Here is a 20,106-nt window from a genome sequence, read left to right as displayed (position 1 = left end):
GAATCAGGCCCCCTGATTTATAGGCTAGTCTTTCTGCTCTTGGAAGCATCAGTAGTTCTCAGATTTAAGGTGCATCAGAGTCACTGGGGGGCTTGTGAAAACACAGATGCGGGGCATCACCCAGGGGCTCCGATTCAGCAGGTCTGTGCTGGGCCTGGGAAGCTGCACTTCTGACAGGTGCCTGGGTGATGTTGAAGCTGCGGCCTCTGAGGCCACACTTCAGGAGCCCTGGCCTCACGTGATGTTGCCTTTGATCTCTCATAAGAGGAGAGTAAGTAAACCTCCGCAGGTTTTACCCGCCTCACCTTCTCCCTGGTACTCAGAGAATCAAGTTTTTAAGTTTTGTATCACAAACAGTAACGCATAAACAACATATGATTAGATGAAAAATAAGGACTGGAAATGGAGTATTTCTCAGAGTCATTTTGGCATATTCAAGGGTAATTTTTGGAGACAATTCTAGTGGTCAGAGCCACTTACTACTGAAGGGGCTACACATGAGCTGTGAGAGCCCCCAGTCTTACCAACATTCACACTGAAAAGGGTGTCCAGGTTGATTGCTAGGTTGTATGGGAGTAAAAAGTTACTTCCAGGTTTGTTTTTCTATGCTTTTCTGTGTTGTTTTGTGTACTAAAATGTTCTTTTCTTACATATCAAAATCTTGTCGGGCCCAAGCACAGATTACATGCCTGTAATAGATGTTGAAGAAATGTAAGTTGAATTAAATTAAAAAAGAGTAAGGGGGAAAGTAAGGTAGGTCGTTTACCTGGAAAGTTACTCTGCTCTCTAGATGATCCCAGTCATGGGCTTTTCTTGAATAATTGCCATTTATTCCAGTTTACGCCTTAGTTGCAATTATTGGGATTTTTTAAAAGCATAGTTATTGGAGGAGGTAGCTAGCATATTTTTATGTTAGAGTTAATGAGCGATCCCCATACCTTTTTATCTTGCATCTTAAATGATTTTTAAAAACTTTTTACTTTGAAATAATTGTGGAATTACAAAAAAATTTCAAAAATAGTCCAGAGAGTTCTATGTATCTTCTAACCAGGTCTCTTTGTTAACACGTTATGTAACTGTAGTGCAGTTACCAAAACCAGGCAGTTGATACAATTAATCTAAAGTCTTGATTTGAGTTTCACCACTGATGTCCTTTTTCTGGTTCAGCATCCAACCCAGTATCCCACATTGCATTTAGTTATCATGCTTCTGTAGTCTCTTCCAATCTGTGACAGTTCCTTTTAGGTTTATATTCCATGACCTTGATACTTCTGAGGAGTACTGGTCAGTTATGTTGTAGAATGTTAGTGGGTTTGAATTTGCGTCGTGTTCTTTCAGGATTAAATTGAGGGTTAGGCATTTTTGGCAAGAATACCACAGCGGTGAAGTTTGCCCTCAGTGCATCGTATTGGAATGCACGTGATGTAGATATATTTTATCAGTGGTGAATATTAACTTTGACCTCTTGGTTGAGGTGGTGTCTGACATCTTTCTGTGCTCTAAGATTAAACATTTTCTCTTTGTAATTAATGACCCTCCTAATTTGCCTGATTTTGGTGCAAAAGTTTAAAATAAGTGAATATCTAATATCAGAATCCTTTGAACCTGACCCTAACTGTGGAATACTTCTTATCTTGGGAGGCTTCAGTACTATTTGTTGGACTCAAACATAGCTGGAAAGGGTAGAGGTTTCACTGCTGGAAGAACAGTTATTTGCTCAAGAACTTGTACTTGATCTCGGGCAGTATTCGTCTTGAATTGGCAACAGTGGAAGCTGTTTGTCTGATTGTTTTGCTTTGGTTCTGTGACCTGTCTCACATGTGTCTTCCAGTGCACGACTTTCCATAATTGTGCTGCATTTCTTAAGAATTCTCCCTGGAACATTTAGAAGATGGATGCACTTCAGTTCATCACGAGGCAGTTGCTCCTGGTATCCCACTGCTTACCCACTTGCCAGCCCATGGAGCTGGGGCACGTGCTTTCCTTGCTAATGGAATTGCTGGCTATATTACACATATAAATTATCTCTATTTCCGAAATGCGTGTGCCTTTAATATCCTAACCTGAGTCAGTTGGAAGATACATCCCTGGTTTGTCTCCTCTCAGTGCCTGTAAGCTCCTTGGAGGCAGGGGACAGATCCCTCTTTCTGTTTACTCAGTAACTTGCTTGGTACCTAGCACATAGAGGCACTCAATAAATATTTATGAGTAAATGAATGTTGTATGTGCATCTTGTTAAGTGTTTTTATAAGCTACTGGAATACTGTGACCATTTCCCCCTGTCAGTACAGCTCTGTAATCTGCACAGTATGCCAGTCTATGGATGTGCCATGGCGGCTTCATCTTTAACTGGTACCTCATTGCTGGATATTAGGTTGTTCCCAGTTTTTTCTCGTGTAAAGAGTTCCTTGGTGCATATCCTTAAACACATATTTTGTCTGGTTATTTCTTTAAGGTAAATTCTGTAAAGAGTCACTGATAGCTCAAAGAAGATACACATTTTAAGGTTTCTGATATATAAATTGTAAAATTACCCTCTTGAAAGGTTGTATAGATTTATATCCTAACCAGTACTATTGAGAATGCACATTTTCCCACACTTTCCCCAATGCTTTTTTTTTTTTTAAGAATAATCCAACATTTTTTTGGTATTTTTTAAAGATGCTTCTTGGAGTGTGGTGAGTGGGGATCATATTCTGACTAATTTGCTAAAACTTTCCAAGTTTTCATGTTGAAAATTTCCAGTTTTTTGTTTTCCTCAATGAGAGAGCAGAATAAACCTCAACAAAACAGTGATTAACATCTAACCAATATCTCACTTGGGGCACTTATTGTGTATAGTTATTGTTGGCCGTATCTGTGGCCCTTACCAAACAGGAAACTTCTTAGCAGTGGGATATGTTTCTAATTCACATCATTCACCAAAATCAACTACAGGTCAATTAAAGGCTTATATGTAGAAGGCAAAACTATGAAACTTTTAGAAGACAATGTAGGGCAATAGTTGTATTACTCTGTTAGAGGGAAAAGGTTCTTAAATTATAGAAGGTGCAAACCATAGAAGAAAGGATTGATGTGTTTGACAACCTTGATATTGACAACTTTTGTTTATTAAAAGAAACCAGCAAGAAAGTGAACAGACAAGTCACAAGTGAGAATAGATCTTTTAGTACATATTACTGATAAAAGTTTAGTGTCCAGAAAGGTGAACAGCTGCAAATCTATAAGAACAATAGGCAAATGGGCAAAGGACCTGAATAGGCATTTCACAGAAGAGGAAACCTGAATGCAGAGATTCTCAACTTCATCAGTAATTAGAGAACTGCAAATTAGGACCAACATGGTATATAGTTTCATACATGCTAATTTGGCAACAGTGTAAAAATCTGACAATATCTGCTGTTCAGGAGGGTAGGAAGCATTCTAGTGAAGGCTAAGAGGGAGTGTACATTGGTACAGTAACTTGGGAATTAACTAGTAAAGTTAAAGAGGCGTGTACCCTTTGACCCAGTAACTCTACTCCTATGTCTTTATCCTAGAGTGTTGCTTCTGCGTTGTGTTCCCATCGTCTCCTGGGAAGTTGTTAGAAACGCACATTTTGGGGCCCCACCCTAGACCTGCTGAATCAGAAACCTTGGGGATGGGCCAGCTTGCTGTTTTAGCAAGCCCTCCAGGTGATTTGATGCATGCTAAAATGGGCACACCACTGCCCCAGAGAAACTCGGGTCCGTGAATGACTGGAGACATGTACAGGAATGCTCACCCTTGCACTGTTTGTAAAAGACAAACCTTGGAAGCCACGCCCATCACAGGAGAATGAATAAATTGTACTATATTCCTGTAGTGAAGTACTGTGCAATTGTGAAACCCAATGGACTTCAGGCACATGCATCACCAGGGATAAGTATCAGGAACATTAACTTGAGGGAAAAAAAGCTACTTGCAGAAGAATGCATCTAGTATTTTTCCCTTTTTCTTTTTTAAGTTTAGAAACATGCAAAACAATTGCGTATTGTTAGGAATACAGGTATGGCAAAGTAGTAAAGAAAATAGGTAAATTATAAACAGAAAATACAAGTTAGTGGGTAGCTGTGTAACAAGAGGGAAGGTGATAGGCACACCAAGAGGGACTTCAAAGACAAGAATTTAATTTTCTTAAACTGTGATCTGTACTCAGGTTTTTGTTATATTATGCTTAATATCTTTGTACACATTAAAATTATTTTTATATCTACCAAATATTTTAAAAACAAACTTTCTTTTTTGCAGTGTCCATCTACACAGGGACTATTCAGTTTGTATGAAAAAAATAATGATGGGGGTGACGGTGGTCAAGATACATTCTTGTTGGACTGTGGTGTGACAGTGCTCTCCGGAGTAGAGGTACCAGGGAGGAGACTGGTTTCGAGGGCGGGGAGTGTGAACGCTTGCTGGGCGCTCACTCTGCACGCACACTCATTAGCTGAGGATGGAGCCACCCAGTGAACCCGGGGTGGGGGGGTCAGGTCACTACCGCCCCGTGTCACAGAGGTGGGGAGGTCCTGTGGGCACACAGGGGGAAGAGGTGGAGGAAGTCTCTGACTCTGTCAGAGAAGGTCAGAGGAAGACAGTCGTAGACAAAGCAGAGTTGTGTCCCAGAGTGTTGTGAGTTACAGAAAAAAAGGCACAGTCCAAGTAGGAATGGGAGTAGAGAGCAGGACTGGTGAAGGGTGTATTCACTCCCATTTTCCAAGTTACTTGATTTTGCTAGGTTTGTTTTTAAACCAGTGTACATGACTTTATTATTCTAGTAAATGGCAAGTCTAGAAAGCAGAAAAAGTAATTGTATTTTGTTGTTAGTTCTGAGGATTGCATCTTCCAGTTCATTAGGAAGTTGTAGTATCGTGCCATAGGATTTAGGAAATCATACTTCTTTGCTTAGGCTGCTAAAAAAGTCACTTTTGGGAAATCTACCTTTGCCTATTTTGCCTATTTTTTTTTCCTAGCCTTTGATAAAAGTTTTTGGAGTATCATATGTATCCCATATTACGAGGACTATTTTTAAATAAACATTACTTATGCCGTAAACCTTTTTAAGCCATCGTGGTATGACAGTCGCTCCTTGAAATGAGCAAGTATAGGAAAAATAAAAAGATGGTTATAGAAGCCCTAAGTCAAGTTACACGTCCTATGGAACCAAATAGTTGTACTATTTTTGTTTGATATTCGGAGTGCTAAATTTGTCTAAAGCAGAACTGTCAAGCATTTGTAATTATGTAATGTCATACTTTCTAACAGAGCCAGCCCCTCACTAAGAAGCTGACAGCCCGTGAGAGTCCTTCCATAGCAGGATGTCTGCATTTCAGACACATATAGTGCTTGTCGCAGATCCCTGATGGGCAAATGTAGAAAGTAGGCTTCTTCAAATGGGTTTTAGGTACTTCAGCTCTTCTAGTTTCAGCTGTATTTTGCTAAAGCTAGACAATCTCAGTCTTAGTTCTCAGTGTTTTTCAATGTGTTTGATGTTCATACTTTTGTTTTCTCTTATATGCTGTACTTTTTACTTTTTATTAAAAAATAAAATAGTTTTAAATAAAAACAAGTAAGGTAATAAGAAGCCTCCTTGGGAAAAGATATTGCTTAACACAGTTGGAGTAGTACCAGGTTACATCATCCAATGTAACCAAAGCCTAGCTTGCTTGTCAGTTACTAAATGTAATGGAAACTTTGTGTTTTGAACCTAGAACAAGCAACAAACCACTTCTTTCCAAGGGTACAATTCATTTGTGAATTATTGTGAATTAGGGATCAAAATTTGATATATAATTATTGGATCAATTATTATAGAATGGGGAATCACAGTTATACGAGTGCATAAAATTATAAAACTGTTAGAATTTAAACTAAGGTGTAATGTACGTTTAAAAATAGCCTAGAAAATTTAGATCATTCACAAAGTGGTAGTAGAAATTATAGTCTTTCAGAAAATGAGATCAAACGATTTTCATTAAGAATCTTCAGGGTCCATAATCTGGTTTCCTGTAGGGGTAGTGTTTAAAACCCTAGAGTTTCAGGGTGGTAGATTGAGACAGTGTTTGCTGAAAGTCACACTCAGAATACTGTTGTGTGGCCGGTTGTTATATAGGCAAATGAGTTCGGAATCTGGTGTGATGGCCCTGTTTAGTGCAGTACATTTTTCTCCTTCCTGATTCACCTTTCTTCCTCCCCCTTTTTTCCCTCTCCTCCTCTGCACCTCACCTCTGTCTGGTAAATGTATGTTAAGTATATATTGGTTCTTTTTGAGGTTAGGAGGGACTTTTATCCAGTGCGTCCCAAATCTGGCTCATCAGAATCAAACAGGGAGCTCTTTAGAACTACAGGCTTTTGTCCCCACCCCAGACTTTCTTAATCGGAATCTGTCCACGTGTAGGTCCAAGGGATTCATGTTTTGATGATTAGCTAAATTTGTCAAATGACTGATATTGTCTATAATTCCCTTGTTTTACAAATGTGGAAGTGGTAGCTCTTAGTATGCTCTTCCAGGGGCAGTTGCATTTCTCAAAACAGGTCTTGGTTAAGTCTTACAAAGATTAAAAGCCTTCATTAATGGTAGACTGACAAGTAGTGTGATAATTTTTGGATTGGTGTGTGGCAGAGATGGCTAGCTGTCCACCTAAATCAGTTCTTCCCTTGCACAAGGGACGGTTGCACAACTCTAGGTGACATTTTTCAGATTTCCTTGCAGCGAAGCAGGAATGAGTGGAAGTGGTAGGTGCCACTTTTGAGCCAAGGCTTTTAAAGAAGCAAATGCCCTGCCTCTTTCATGCTTGCTGTCGTGTTCTGTCAGCTGGGTGCAGAGAATGAGGAAGCTCTGAGTCAGAGCATCAGGTTGGAAAGAGCCGGGATTTCTGAATCAGCTGGGAGCCGCCTGCCTGCAGACCTGGAACACCTGCCTTGGGAGTTTGCAGGAGTGAGATAGGAACTTGTGTTGTGTTTGAGCCATTTTCAAGTCCACTTATTATAGCAGTTATGGAATTAGGGCATTAACTTCTTGTTAGGGTGAGTCTAGCCACTGTACCCACATCTGAAGGAAAGGCAGTTTATGAATATGTAGAAGATTAGTATTCTGCAGTTTTTCTTCTCCACATATATAATTCTCTTATCTATTCCTCAGGCTGCAGAAGCGTAATGTTACAGAGTTAGGACATTTTATTAGGCCGCAGTGTTTTCTTAAAGGTATAGTCTGAGGTAGCCAGTACTTGTGTGAAAATTAATAAGTGAAGACTTGTGATGCCAGCTATGAAGGGTTGCCTGCCATGGGGAAGGGAGGGATTTTCAGAACACTCTTATCTACAGATGAATTTAGAGCTGAGAATCCTTATCGATTTTTATTGACTTCTTAGAATTTATACAAAAAATTAGTAAATAAATAAGGTATGAATGTAGAGTTTTCCACACTTTAGTCATTTATTTATTCCTTCATTGTTTTTGCTATATTTTACTCCACAGTATTTTACCTCACTTTTTATTTTTTAAATTTAGCCTTGTCATAAGAAGTAATGTATGTGGAGTCATAGGTTGGTATGTTATTTTTTTCCCCTAATATTCATGCTAATAATACACACTTATTTAAAAGTCCTTACTTGTGGTACATAACTTTATTTTAAATGCCTGTAGTGTATTTCTGTCATACTTGGGAAATACTGTTCACATGATGAATACTATTTTAGTGTCTTCAGTGCTTAATCCATAACATTCTTATTGATTGATTGATTGATTGCCACACTGAGCGGCTTGCGGGATCTCAGTTCCCCAACCAGGGATTGAACCCGGGCCAGGGCAGTGAAACTGCCAAATCCTAACTGCTGGACCACCAGGGAACTCCCCATAACATTCTAGTAGAAGTAAATGCAGTCACCTGGAAACTAGCAGACCAGCTATGTCTAGTGGGACTGTGGGTACAGTGTTTTCCTATTCACACTATAGACTGTTATCAGTACTCTCTTTGCTACTGGAAAGAGTCATTAGCATCCTTAAATCTCATCACGTTAGAGAGCCAATTCCAGAAACCTCAGTTCCAATTCAAGGGAAAATCCTATTCCTCTAGAACCACTCTCAGTATCAAAATCTGTATCAGTCAGGATTCTCTAGAGAATCAATAGGATGTATACAAATATATGTAAGAGGGGATTTTTTTTTTATAGGAGTTGGCTAATGTGGATATGGAGGCCTAGAAGTCCCACATTCTTCTTTCTGCAGGCTCGAGAAACAGGAAAGCTGGTGATATAATTCAGTCTGAGTTTGATGGCTCAAAAACCGGGAATGCTGATGTCTGAGGGCAGGAGAAAGTGGACGTCCCAACTCAAGGGAAAACAGCAAATTTGACCTTCCTCCACCTCTCCACCGTCTTGTTCTATTCAGGCCCTCAACAAAGTGGGTGTTGCCAACCCACACTGGTGAGGGTGGATCTTTTTTATTCAGTCTACCATTCAAATGCTTATCCCTTCCGGAAACACCCTCACAGATGGACCGGGAAATAATATTTTACCGGCTGTCTGTGCATGCCTTAGCCCCACACGTACAGTTAACCATCACAGTACTTTTGGTCAGCTGACCTAGCATGCCCTTAGTGGCACGTTTTCCTGCCACCATAGGATCCAGTCTGAGAACACATAGCACGTTTAGTTGTCATGTCTCCTTAGCCTCCTTTAATCTGGAACATTTCCATAGTCTGTCTTTGTCTTTTATGACATTGACATTTGTGAAGAATGCAGTCCTCCCCACATTTTTTTTTTGTCTTCAAATAAAACATTCCTCACTCTGTGTTGTGTGCTGTTTCCTCTTAATTAGCTGCAGGTTCGGCATTCTCAGCTGCAGTGATGCACAGGTGTCCTCTCCTCCTCAGGGTGTTATATCTGCAGGCATCCCATGTCTGCCTTCATTGAGGATGTTAATTTGATCCCCCTTGGCAAGGAGTAGCTGAGTTATCCACCGTATAATTACTGAATTTTTTTTCTTCCCTTGCAGCAAATAAGCAGTTTGTAGGGAGACGGTTTAATGCCATTCAAACATTTTGCACATCACAATTGCCCCCCTAGAATTGGCATCCATTGATAGTTCTTGCCCGATACGGTCTCTGTCAGTATGATTTTCTATCCCCTCACTCCCTCCACATTTACCAGTTGGCCCTCAGCATTCTGCTGTAACCTTTGCCCTGTCAGCCCATCCATTTGTCTGTCTAATCAGTCTCTCTGTCTCTCTCCCAGCCATCAGTATGGACTTCTTCATACCTGCTTTTAATGGTTTACTGGCACTAACGACTCTGGCGCTCACGTTGTCCCAGATTTAGTCAGTAGGCACCTCTTCAAGCTGACTCCTGTGTCTTTGTCCCAACATTTTCTAAAAACATTTCTCCCCACTTCGTGACATGATAAGATGCTCCAGGCTCATGGTGTACTGACCCTGCCCCCGGCCTAGAATCTGCCATTCCTTGAGGAGCCGGGTTCTGTTTAGTGAGGAGGTATTGGAGGCCGAGATGTGGGTGCCAGCTACTGGGCATATACCCTGAGAAAACCATAATTCAAAAAGAGTCATGTACCACAATGTTCATTGCAGCTCTATTTACAATAGCCAGGACATGGAAGCAACCTAAGTGTCCATCATCAGATGAATGGATAAAGAAGATGTGGCACATATATACAATGGAATATTGCTCAACCATGAAAAGAAACGAAATGGAGTTATTTGTACTGAGGTGGATGGAGTTAGAGTCTGTCATACAGAGTGAAGTAAGTCAGAAAGAGAAAAACAAATACCGTATGCTAACACATATATATGGAATCTAAGGGAAAAAAAAAAGTCATGAAGAACCTAGTAGCAAGACGGGAATAAAGACACAGACTTACTAGAGAATGGACTTGAGGATATGTGGAGGGGGAAGGGGAAGCTGTGACAAAGTGAGAGAGTGGCATGGACATATATACACTACTAACCGTAAAACAGATAGCTAGTGGGAAGCAGCCGCATAGCACAGGGAGATCAGCTCTGTGCTTCGTGACCACCTAGAGGGGTGGGATAGGGAGGGTGGGAGGGAGGGGGACACAAGAGGGAGGGGATATGGGGACGTATGTATACGTATAGCTGCGCTTGTTATTGGTCTTCCTCCTCCTCTCTTGAGATTAGTGGGAGCTCTGATGGCCGTAGGGATATTTCTTGGTGTCCCTGGGTGTTTGACCAAAATTAGACCCCAAACATGTCCGACTTTTACAAGTCACCCCTTAAATTTACTTTTATTTGTAAGGTTTTGATTCTCAGTTTATTCTTAGAACCACAGTCATAAACGTATCTCTACCTGAGGGCTTGCCCTTCCCTTCTTGAGAGGAGTTATTGTTTTCCGTTACGTACCGTGTGTAGAGACTTTTTTAAAGCTGCCCCTTTAGTTTCCTCCCCCCCAAAGTAATATATTTAGGAAAGAGTATAGGAAAAAGCCAGGAAGAAGAAGAAAAAATTACCTATAATTTCATCACCCAGAGGAAAATAAAAACTATTAACCTTATTAGATAATTGGACTTGGTTAGAACTATATCCATTTTTAAAATTTAATACTGAAGTTTTTCTCTTTTCTAAATATACTTTCTTAACGTTCATATCTTTGATACCTAATAATTTATATTCCAAAAATCTTGAAGCTTGATAGTTTTATATCATGTGTTGGCTTATCGACATTTGGAATTACAGTGTTTTCCAGATTTCTTCCAAAGTTAGTAGTTTTAGTCTGTTTTCCTTGCCGTTCTTTGATTAGCCATGGTATTAATCCATCTCTTCAGTGGACCTGAGGAATCTGTTTAAGCAAGAACAGTGTGGAATGTGTCTTTAGCTGTTTTTTTGTTATTTTTCCTCCATTTTTACGTTTTGGAAATAGCCTTTTTCTTCGTATTATTCCTGCTGGAATGAAAAACAGATCCATTCTTTTTTCTACTGGTTGAGTGTTCAACATTTTTTTTATTGTGAGTGAGGGATTTTCTCATGGAATTTAGAAATCTTAGTCCTCTCTCTCACTTTGCAAATGAGGAAACTGAGGCTCAGAAAAGTTAACTGTTTGCCATGTGTCCTGCAGTGTATTGTTAGAATAGTTGGGCCTCCTTACTTGTACGTGAATGTTCCTTTTCACTAGTGTTTAACATTTGCAGTGTAAATGCATTGTGTTTTTTAAATTTTTTTCTCCTCATTCTCTTCCCTTCCTCAGCATTCGTATGCTTTGTGCTTCATTTTCTTGCCTTTTGAAAAAGATGAAAGGAAAATTTAAGGAAAGTATACTAACTTTTACTATGGAATGCTTTTTTTTTATGGCTGCATTATAAATTCTTGAAAATAAAGGGCCTAATGGAAACACTTAATGAGAAGGCAGGGGCTCTATCACATGTACCTCCCCCCCCCCCTTTTAGTGAATAGACTGTTTAAACTAAGTTAAGTAAAGGGTATAAATTCTGTTGTTTCAGTTTTAACATTTCATGACTGATTTTATAGATGAAATTATGTTTTACAATAAATAGGAAGAATTTATACAGCCTGTTCTATTTGATGTGAAACAGCAAATCCCATTTCTCTGTAGCTGTAAAGAAAATTCATTATAATGTCTTTAGTTGTAAGAGATGGTTTCATTGTGATTAGTTACACTGATAATAAAACAACCTTTTCATATGGCATAAGATACAAATGATCCTATGTGTCTGCTTTTAATGGCATTGAATTTTTTCATTTTCTACTTTACTCATAGAATCTTCATTCCTTTTATTGTTTTTCTATTCCAGTAAGAATTTCCTTTCTTAAAAAAAATCAAAACAATTAGAAATACTAGCAAAAAGTTGATTTTAAAAATACTTTTTGAAAGGAGATATATTAAATACCATAAAAGGTACATTTGTCAGAGATGGTTGATATAAGATAGTCATAAAATTAACTTTATTATGGGATCGATTAACGTATTTGGAAAATAGTACTTGAAGTGTAGGAAGATTTTAAAAAAAGAAATAGCCAGGTAAGAAGGCTGAGCTAACTTTACAGTATATTTTTGTCCTGTGATTTGTTGTTTTTTATTGGTATTAATACATCTTCACAAGTAGTGTTGGAAAGGTGGCAATCTTTGATGAAGGGATGACGATTTACTTATTCTGTTTTGGTTACCATGGTTTGATCCCTTTTAGTATGACTTTTTAGTGATTGTTTTAGCTCTCACTTAGGCACTAAAGAAATATTCTAATTTTTAACTTGCACACAGAATCAAATTGGATATTTGAAATAGACCATGGGTACCCCTGGAATAGAAACAATATTCTATTCTGACTTGAGTGAGAATTTTTTTTTCTCCATCTGATAGTTTTACTTTACTCTGACCATTTGGGCTTAGGAGCACATAGTTCTAGCCTGCTTGTCTTCAGTGTGTCCTTGGACTGGCTGGGGAAGGTTCTTTTTAGGATTAAGCTGGACATGGCACGTGAGATGCTTTGGAGGTGAAGCTTAACCAGGTACAGGTCCTGTGGCCGGAGACCCCTGCATCTCCTGAGCTTGGATGCCTCCTGCCAGGGGAAGGTGGGGGAGTTAACGCCGTCTGGGGGCCAGGATTGCGGCCTGTTCAGCCCCGACGACCTGTGGCTGTTCATGCGTTTACTGCATGGGCCGCCTTCTCAGGTTTGGGGAATGTTAGGTTGTAAGCTGCTACCAACCCGACTCTAGCTGGAAAGGAACTCATGGCTACCGTTAGCTCTGAGGCAGGTCGCTTGCTATCAGTGAATCTGGGGGCCTATAAGAAGGAAAAGCCTCCTCCAAAATGAGCAGGTCTTTCAGAAATATTACGACTTTTCTTTTATTCCATATAGATCTAAATTTAGAATTCCACCTCATCTCTTTAATAACTCTTGATTTCATTACACCACTTTTTCACTGTAAGCTATATCAGATCTGATTTTGGTAGTGGGAGAGGCATCAATGTAAATGTCAGTTTCTTAAGTTCTAAAATCTTAACGGAAGTTTGATAGGAATTCTGCCCTCGATATGCATTTCGGAGTATACTTCACTTAACATTTATTGACCTCCTCCTGTGTAGCTTAATACTATTTTGCTAGTACAGAAGATTCCTGTTAAAGGTTGGAGCATATAGGAAAGGAAATTATGTATAAACTACATATAAAGGAGGGGTGAACTTGAGCCGATCTGTTCCTGACAAGGTGTAAAGGGAGAGAACGGGCATTATATTAGTAGTCCAGTGCTATATAACAAATTACGTCAAAACATGGGGCTTCAAGCCAGTTTCTGCGGTCAGGGATTTGGGAGTGGGCTCACCTGGGTGGCTGTGCGCCAGGTCTCTCGTGGGCCGCGTCCCTGAAGTGCCTGAAGGCTCGCCTGGGTCTGGAGGAGCTGCTCCCTCGTCGCTGGCGGCAGAGTTCCTCTGGCTCTTGGTGGTGAAGCTTCAGTCCCTGGCCACCTCCTGGAGCCTGCCTCGTAGGCTGCAGGGGTGACCTCCCGCTTCCCCGGACAGGGTGCGGCAAGGGAAGGGGGCAGGCCCGAAGCACGGTGGAGCTCCCTCACTCCCGCTATTTCTGTCCCTTCTAGGCAGGCCGGCAGGCCAGCCCACACCAAGGTGAGGGCGAGCCCCACCCTTTACCGGGAGTGCCAGAGAAGTCTGTGGACTCACTTTGAACCACCACAGGCTTTTTCCTGGGTGGGGAGAAGCACAGGTTTACACACATAGCTGAGGAGAGCATTGCAGCCAGTTCTCGGGACAGTGAGGAGGTGGGTTTTAGTGGACCCAGGTGTTCATGTGCTGGTCCCATTGCAAATAAACCACAGCTATATTACACATCCATATGTGGTAAACTGCCTCCAATGTTATCTAGTAAATGGTTTTTAGGGTGTTAAATTATACTCTTTTGTCATGGAAGAAATTATTCAACTTGTGAGCATTTTCATGGAAAAGTGGTTTTCTTTTTTTTTTGGGTAGGATCAGATGCTTTGTTTTGTGGTCTCTGTTAGGCATTGATGCTTCTGATGGGAGAGTTTGGTGAGAGGAGGATTACATAAAGTACCCTTTTAATTACCCTTATGTTATGCACTTGGTGTTTGTAACCACAACGGATGCTTCAGACTTTCTCATTAGCAGCCTCTCCATAGGGATGTGGTGGTACTGTATTAAGTTAGTGATAGTATAATGGTAAGAGACGTATTTTCAATAAAAAGTCCAGTTGAAATGGTAGGTTAAGAAAGAGATCTGAGTAGTCCACTAATTTCCCTTTATTCTCGTCTCAGCTGTCGCCACTGCACATCATAATAGGCTCGTAGGGCGTTTTACCTGTCCTACCTTGACCTCCCAGGTCCAAAGGGAAAGGGCGAAGACCGTCGGGAGTTTCTGTATATGCCTGTGTGTGCACACCTGCCCTGCCACACATGTGTCCCCTGCTGTGATTTTACTCTTGGCCTGGTGCCAACGCGTGCCAGCTTCACAGCGTTTGCATCAGGAATTTGGGTCGGTCTAGGAGGGATGAGGGTGAGCTGGCCTGGGGTGGAGGCGGGGAGAGGTGTTTCCTGTGTGGGTGGCCTCGTCATACTCCTGGGTAAGTGTGTCCCTGCGTGTGTGAGAGACATAGCTCAGCCTCACTTACTGTACACTCAGCACAAAAGAGGGACGGGATGAAGAGAGACGCGGAGTCGAGATGCTGTGAGAGGTGGAGCGAAAGGGGAAAATTTCATCCGTGCTGCCCACAGTGAGGTTAGCATATGAAATGGTCGAATAACTGGTATGTTTCTCTACTAGTTCCTGAAATACTTTCTTAAAAATGCTGAAAAAAACTTCCTGTGAGAAATGGCCACCAGGTGTCATCAGAATGCTGCTATTGATTTGTTTTAGTATTCTCTTTTTTAAATTTTTGAATTTTATTTTATTTATTTTTTTATACGGCAGGTCCTTGTTAGTCATCAGCTTTATACACCTCAGTGTCTACATGTCGATCCCAATCGCCCAGTTCATCCCACCACCACCACCATCCCCCGCCGCTTTCCCCCGTTGGTGTCCATACGTTTGTTCTCTACATCTGTGTCTCTATTTCTGCCCTGTAAACCGGTTCATCTGTACCATTTTTCTAGGTTCTTATTATTGTTCTTAAAAAGTATATGCATGTTTTGATTTCTTTCTTGCACTTTTTTTTTCTGTTTTCTTTTTAAACTACAGCAGAGACTATTTCAGTTAGAGTAGGGACTTTCTTTTGGGACATCTTCTTGGTGAGCTAATAATTTTTTATAGGTAAAATTGAAGATCATTATATAAAACTTATTTATTTATTTATTTATTTTTAGTTGAGGAACAACTACTAGTTGAGGATTTGGATGAGAGTAGAAACTATAAATGGAATTGCATATTTGAAAATCTTTGGCACGGTGAGGATGTGTGTTGAATGGTAATTGATGAATTTGTGTAGGAACTGTATGCTTTAAGAAGATTTGGTTTAATAATATATCTCATTATTTTAGTCTAAATACCTACTAAGTCTTCTGAATTTTGAAACCTTGCTGTGGGAAGAAATCGGAGACTCACTGGCTTCTCCATTGGGTACAAGTACCAGGACTTTCAGAAAGAACAGGGATTCTGCCTTACTTACTTTGAGGGTTGACAGTGAGTCCCATGCCTGTTCTGTTGTATTGCTTTGTTTACAGAGAATTAAAGGTGCTTTCTCGTACATGGTACGCTTTCCATAAATGTTGAGTGAATGAATTAAATCTGCCTCCAGAAAAGAGTCCTTGAACTTTCCCAGTTGGGTGATTTTTGAATTCTGCTATAATAACCTAAAAAGCTTTCTGATGAAGGTTTTTCTTTAAAAAAAAAAAAAAAAAAAAAAAATATATATATATATATATATATATATATATATATATATATATATATATATATATATATATATATATATATGTAAAAGGTTCCTCATTTCTGTTGAATCCCCTCTCGGTCACTTTAAGATACTTACTAAATCACCTTGCACTCCCGCTTACTGATGTCATTCTAGTTCAGGCCTTATAACTTAAACTATTATAATGCGCTCTTTCTGCCTCTAGACTTTCTCTACCCATGATATGTCCTGCATACTGAAAAATGAATCTTCCTGAAGCAGTGCTGTGTTTTGGTGACCCCCCCACTGACACTACTGAATAAGTCCCAGTTCTTAATTCGGAGCCTCCTATGATGTGGTGTTGGTCATCTGCCTGGGTTTTAAGTTGCCCTGCAGTAGAAAGCCAGGGCTGTAGCTGTCTGCACTGCTGACAGTCTCACGTGCTCATTGGGTGTGCTTTGCGGCTTTGCTAATCCCTTTTTTCTACTTGAAATGTTTAACTGTTCCTACCTGCCCCCTCAACAAAAGAAAAAAACAGTTTTAGTGTCCTGGGGTTTAGCTCAAATGATATTTCTGCTCTTTTAGCCAAATAGTCTACTTGGCAGTATGGTCCCTTGCTCATTTATACTGCTGTAGTTCTTAGTTTATATCACACACGTGATCATATGTGGCCTTGTATTAGAGTTCCTTTCCATATATGTCACATGGCTCCTAATAGAATATGAGCCTGCTGAAGGCAAAGGTTGTGTTTGTGTCATTATAGTTCCTTTCATTTTCTGGGCAACTCAGTATATGTATTTGTTGAATGTTTGTTGTTCTTTCTTGGTATAATGAGATGTTGAGTTATTTCATTAATTTAAAAAGTCAGTTGGGAAATAACAAATGTAGAAGCATTTTCTCCTTTTGTTTTAGAATTTTTGGAGCCATTCTATAGAAGATAGTGAAGAGCCTCATTATTTTGCTTCTGCATATTAATGTAGTCATTCTTTTGTCTCCAAAAATGTGTGAGTCACGTGCCATCTATGGAGCATTGACTCTGAATAGACGTACGTGTGTGGGTCTTCCGTGGGCTGGTGTTTGTGTGTTCTGTGCATGTGCACCCGCTAGTGTCCATAGTGAAGGTGGTGTAGCCGCAGGCCACAGCGGTGTCGGAAGATGAGGAGATGAAAGGACTCATTATTGAAAGAAATTCTCACCGTTTTAGATTAAGCATTAAAAGGTTTTTAAAAATAACTCCTGTTATGAATGTTTTCAAACATATATGTATGCAAACACATAGAAAATTGATAGGATGGAATACTGAATCCCCATGTATCTGTCACTCAGCTTTCAGCACTGTTGGTACCTAGCCTTCACTAGGCTCCTGGACCAAAGTGTATCTCAGACACTTTTCATTTCATCAATAAATACTTAGATAGGAGACATTCCTTATTTCACAGTGAGATGTTTGTTCATTCTAGTACCTGTTGTGTGCTTGGAATTGTTCTAGGCTCTTGGGACATGTGAGTGGATAAAATACACCAGGCCCTTACGTTCTAGCTTGGGAGACAGAAAGCAAGCTAGACACATAAATAACCAGAACAAGGAAAAAATTGATTTCATCAAAATTTAAAACTTCTGCTTATCAAAAGACAACATTTATAAAATGGAAAGGGAGAAAATATTTGTAAAACATGTATCTAACAGAGGATTTATATCCAGAACACATAGCCTCAATAATAAAACAGACAGGTGTTGTAAGAAACGGGCCAAAGGCTAACAAGGACTTCACGGAGCATGTAGCGTCGTTTAGCACCGTCGCTAGTTACCGGGGACATGCAGAGTAACTTCACACACACCCACTAGAAAGACTAAAATTGAAAAGGCTGACAGTGTCAAATGTTGGTGAGGAAGTGGATCAGTCACAATTCTTGACACTGCTGGTGGCCGTATAAAACAGTACAGCCACTTTGAACATCAGTCAGGCAATTTCTCATACAGTTAAGCACACACATCTGCCCTCCAGCCCAGCAAGGCCACCCCTAGGTGTTTACATAAAAGAAATGAAAATCTATGTTCATGAAAGACTTGTACAAGAATATTTATAGCAGCTTTATCATAATAGCCAAAAAGGGAAGCAGCTCGGTGTCCATCAGCAGAATTGTAAACCTGTGCGCTGGAATAGTGCTCAGCACTGAAGTGGAGCACGTTGCTGACCCGTGCAACACAAGCATTGTGCTGAGCAGAAGAAGCCAGACCCTGCTTCCCGCCAGAAGTGTATATGTTGTCTGATGTCATTTATATGAACTTCGGAAACAGGCAAAACTAATCCATTGTGGAAGAATTCTGAGCAGCGGTTGCCTCCGGGTGCGGGAGGGGGGAGGGGAGTGGGTTACAGGGACTGAGCATGAAGGGCTTGAGAGAGTTTCGGGGGAGAAGGCAGTGTTCTCTGTCTTGAGAGGGGCAGTCCTGAGGGACCCTCTGCAGCTCTCTGGGCTTCTCTTTCTGCCATCTCTCCTCTCCTTTACTCTGCCCCGCAAGCTCTAGCTGCCCTCCTCTCTGCTGGGAGGTCCCTGGGCTCTGTCTGTGGCCTGCGTCCATTCTTCAGGCAGTAAGCTGGCGTCCACCTGGTTTGTTTCTCATCTCTCAGGATCACTGTCTTTTGGTGCCCGATCTCCAGTGTCTTGTGCTGTTGTTTCATAGATTCTGTTTTTTTTCTTTTTTATTTGTTTCATGCATGAGAGTAAATCCAGTCCCTGTGACTCTTGACCAGAAGTCGATGTCCTGGACTGGACAATATATCTATTAAAAAAAAAAAGTCTCACCCCTTAAAATGTAAGGCAGAGGTTTTGTGTTTTTTCTTTGCTTTAATTCCAGTATCTAGTACAACCAAAAATACTTGGCATACAGTAGGCCCTAAGTGAAGATTTTGGAACAGACACATGATTCATTCTTTCTTACTTTCTTTCCTCCTTTTGCTGTTGCATTACAAATGTTGAATAGCAAACCCAATGCTTTATCTAAAACAGCATTTTCTAAAAGGTCCTTTGGAACACTGGCCTCTTGATTCTTTATAAACAAAGGGCTCTGTAATGAAATTAGTTTGGGAAACACTTATGTACTGAGAAATTCTGTGATAAAGACACTTGTTTAAACCAGAGTTTTCTACACTTATGTGACCAGGGATATTTTTTCCCCTCAGAACACCTATTGACCTTTTATATAATTTATATTTTCTGGAACACATTCTGAAGAAATGGTGATCTGATGTTGTACATCTTGTAAGTGTAATAAAACTATATACATTTATCTTTTTCACTCTTTTACAAGAGTGATACAATATGTTACTATATTACAATATATTGTAATAAATACAAGATATTTTTGTATGTAAATTACATATGATAATTTATATATTTTTAAGCAACTTTATTGGGATATTCACATACCATACAATTCACCCATTCATACTACGATTTAATGGATTTAAGTATGCTCACAGACATGTGCAGCCATCACCACAGTAAACTTTAGAACGTCTTCATCACCTTTTAGCTATTATCCACCACCGCTACCCCACTGTCTCCCATCTCCTGTCCCGTGCTCCCGCCCAGCCCTAAGGAACCACTATTCTACTTTGTCTCTATAGATTTGCCTATTCTGGGTATTTCTTATAAAAGGAATCATATAGTATGTGGTCTTTTGTAACGGGCTTCCTTCACTTTGCGTAATGTTTCCAAAGTTCATCCATATCGTGGTTTGTATTAATACTTCATTCTTTCTGTGGCCGATTAACGTTATGTTGTACGGATGTACCTCATTTTGTTTACCCGTTAATCTGTTGCTGAACATTTGGGTTGTTTCTACCTCCTGGCTATTGTGGATAATATGGCTATAAAAATTTGTGTCCAAGTTTTTGTGTGGACGTATGTTTTTATTTCTCTTGGGCATATACCTAGGAGTGGAATTGCTGGGCTGTAAGATACACTGTGTTTAATTGTTTGAGGAGCTGCCAGACTCTTTTCCAAAGTGGCATCATCATTTTACATCTCCACTAGCATTGTATGAATGTTCTGATTTCTCCACATCCTCACCAACACTTGTTATTACCTGACTTTAAAAAATTTTTCTTTTTAATTTATTATTCATTTTTGGCTGTGCCGGGTTTTAGTTGCGGCATGCGGACTCTTAGCTGTGGCATGCATGTGGGATCTAGTTCCCTGACCAGGGGTCGAACCTGGGCCCCCTGCACTGGGAGTGTGGAGTCTTACCCACT

At 40.2% G+C, this 20,106-nt stretch overlaps 2 protein-coding genes across 9 annotated transcripts in view; both read left to right on the top strand.

Annotated features, from left to right (window-relative positions):
* The window catches only part of CNDP1 (carnosine dipeptidase 1), a 45,490-nt gene extending 36,688 nt beyond the window's left edge, over positions 1-8,802 (top strand). For 3 of the 4 annotated variants that reach the window (XM_082417053.1, XM_082417051.1, XM_082417054.1), the window contains one exon: positions 8,239-8,802. The gene's annotated coding sequence lies outside the window, so the exon portion shown is untranslated. Of the gene's footprint in view, positions 1-8,183 lie in introns of all 4 variants that reach the window. The other variant, XM_082417052.1, reaches the window with a different exon arrangement.
* The window catches only part of ZNF407 (zinc finger protein 407), a 519,604-nt gene that overhangs the window by 3,097 nt on the left and 496,401 nt on the right, over positions 1-20,106 (top strand). The window lies entirely within an intron of this gene.

The sequence above is a fragment of the Balaenoptera physalus genome (assembly GCF_965194825.1).
Source record: "Balaenoptera physalus genome assembly, chromosome: 12".
Classification (NCBI taxonomy): domain Eukaryota; kingdom Metazoa; phylum Chordata; class Mammalia; order Artiodactyla; family Balaenopteridae; genus Balaenoptera; species Balaenoptera physalus.
Note: the sequence above shows the minus strand (reverse complement) of the source record. Positions and strands in the feature narration are given on the sequence as shown.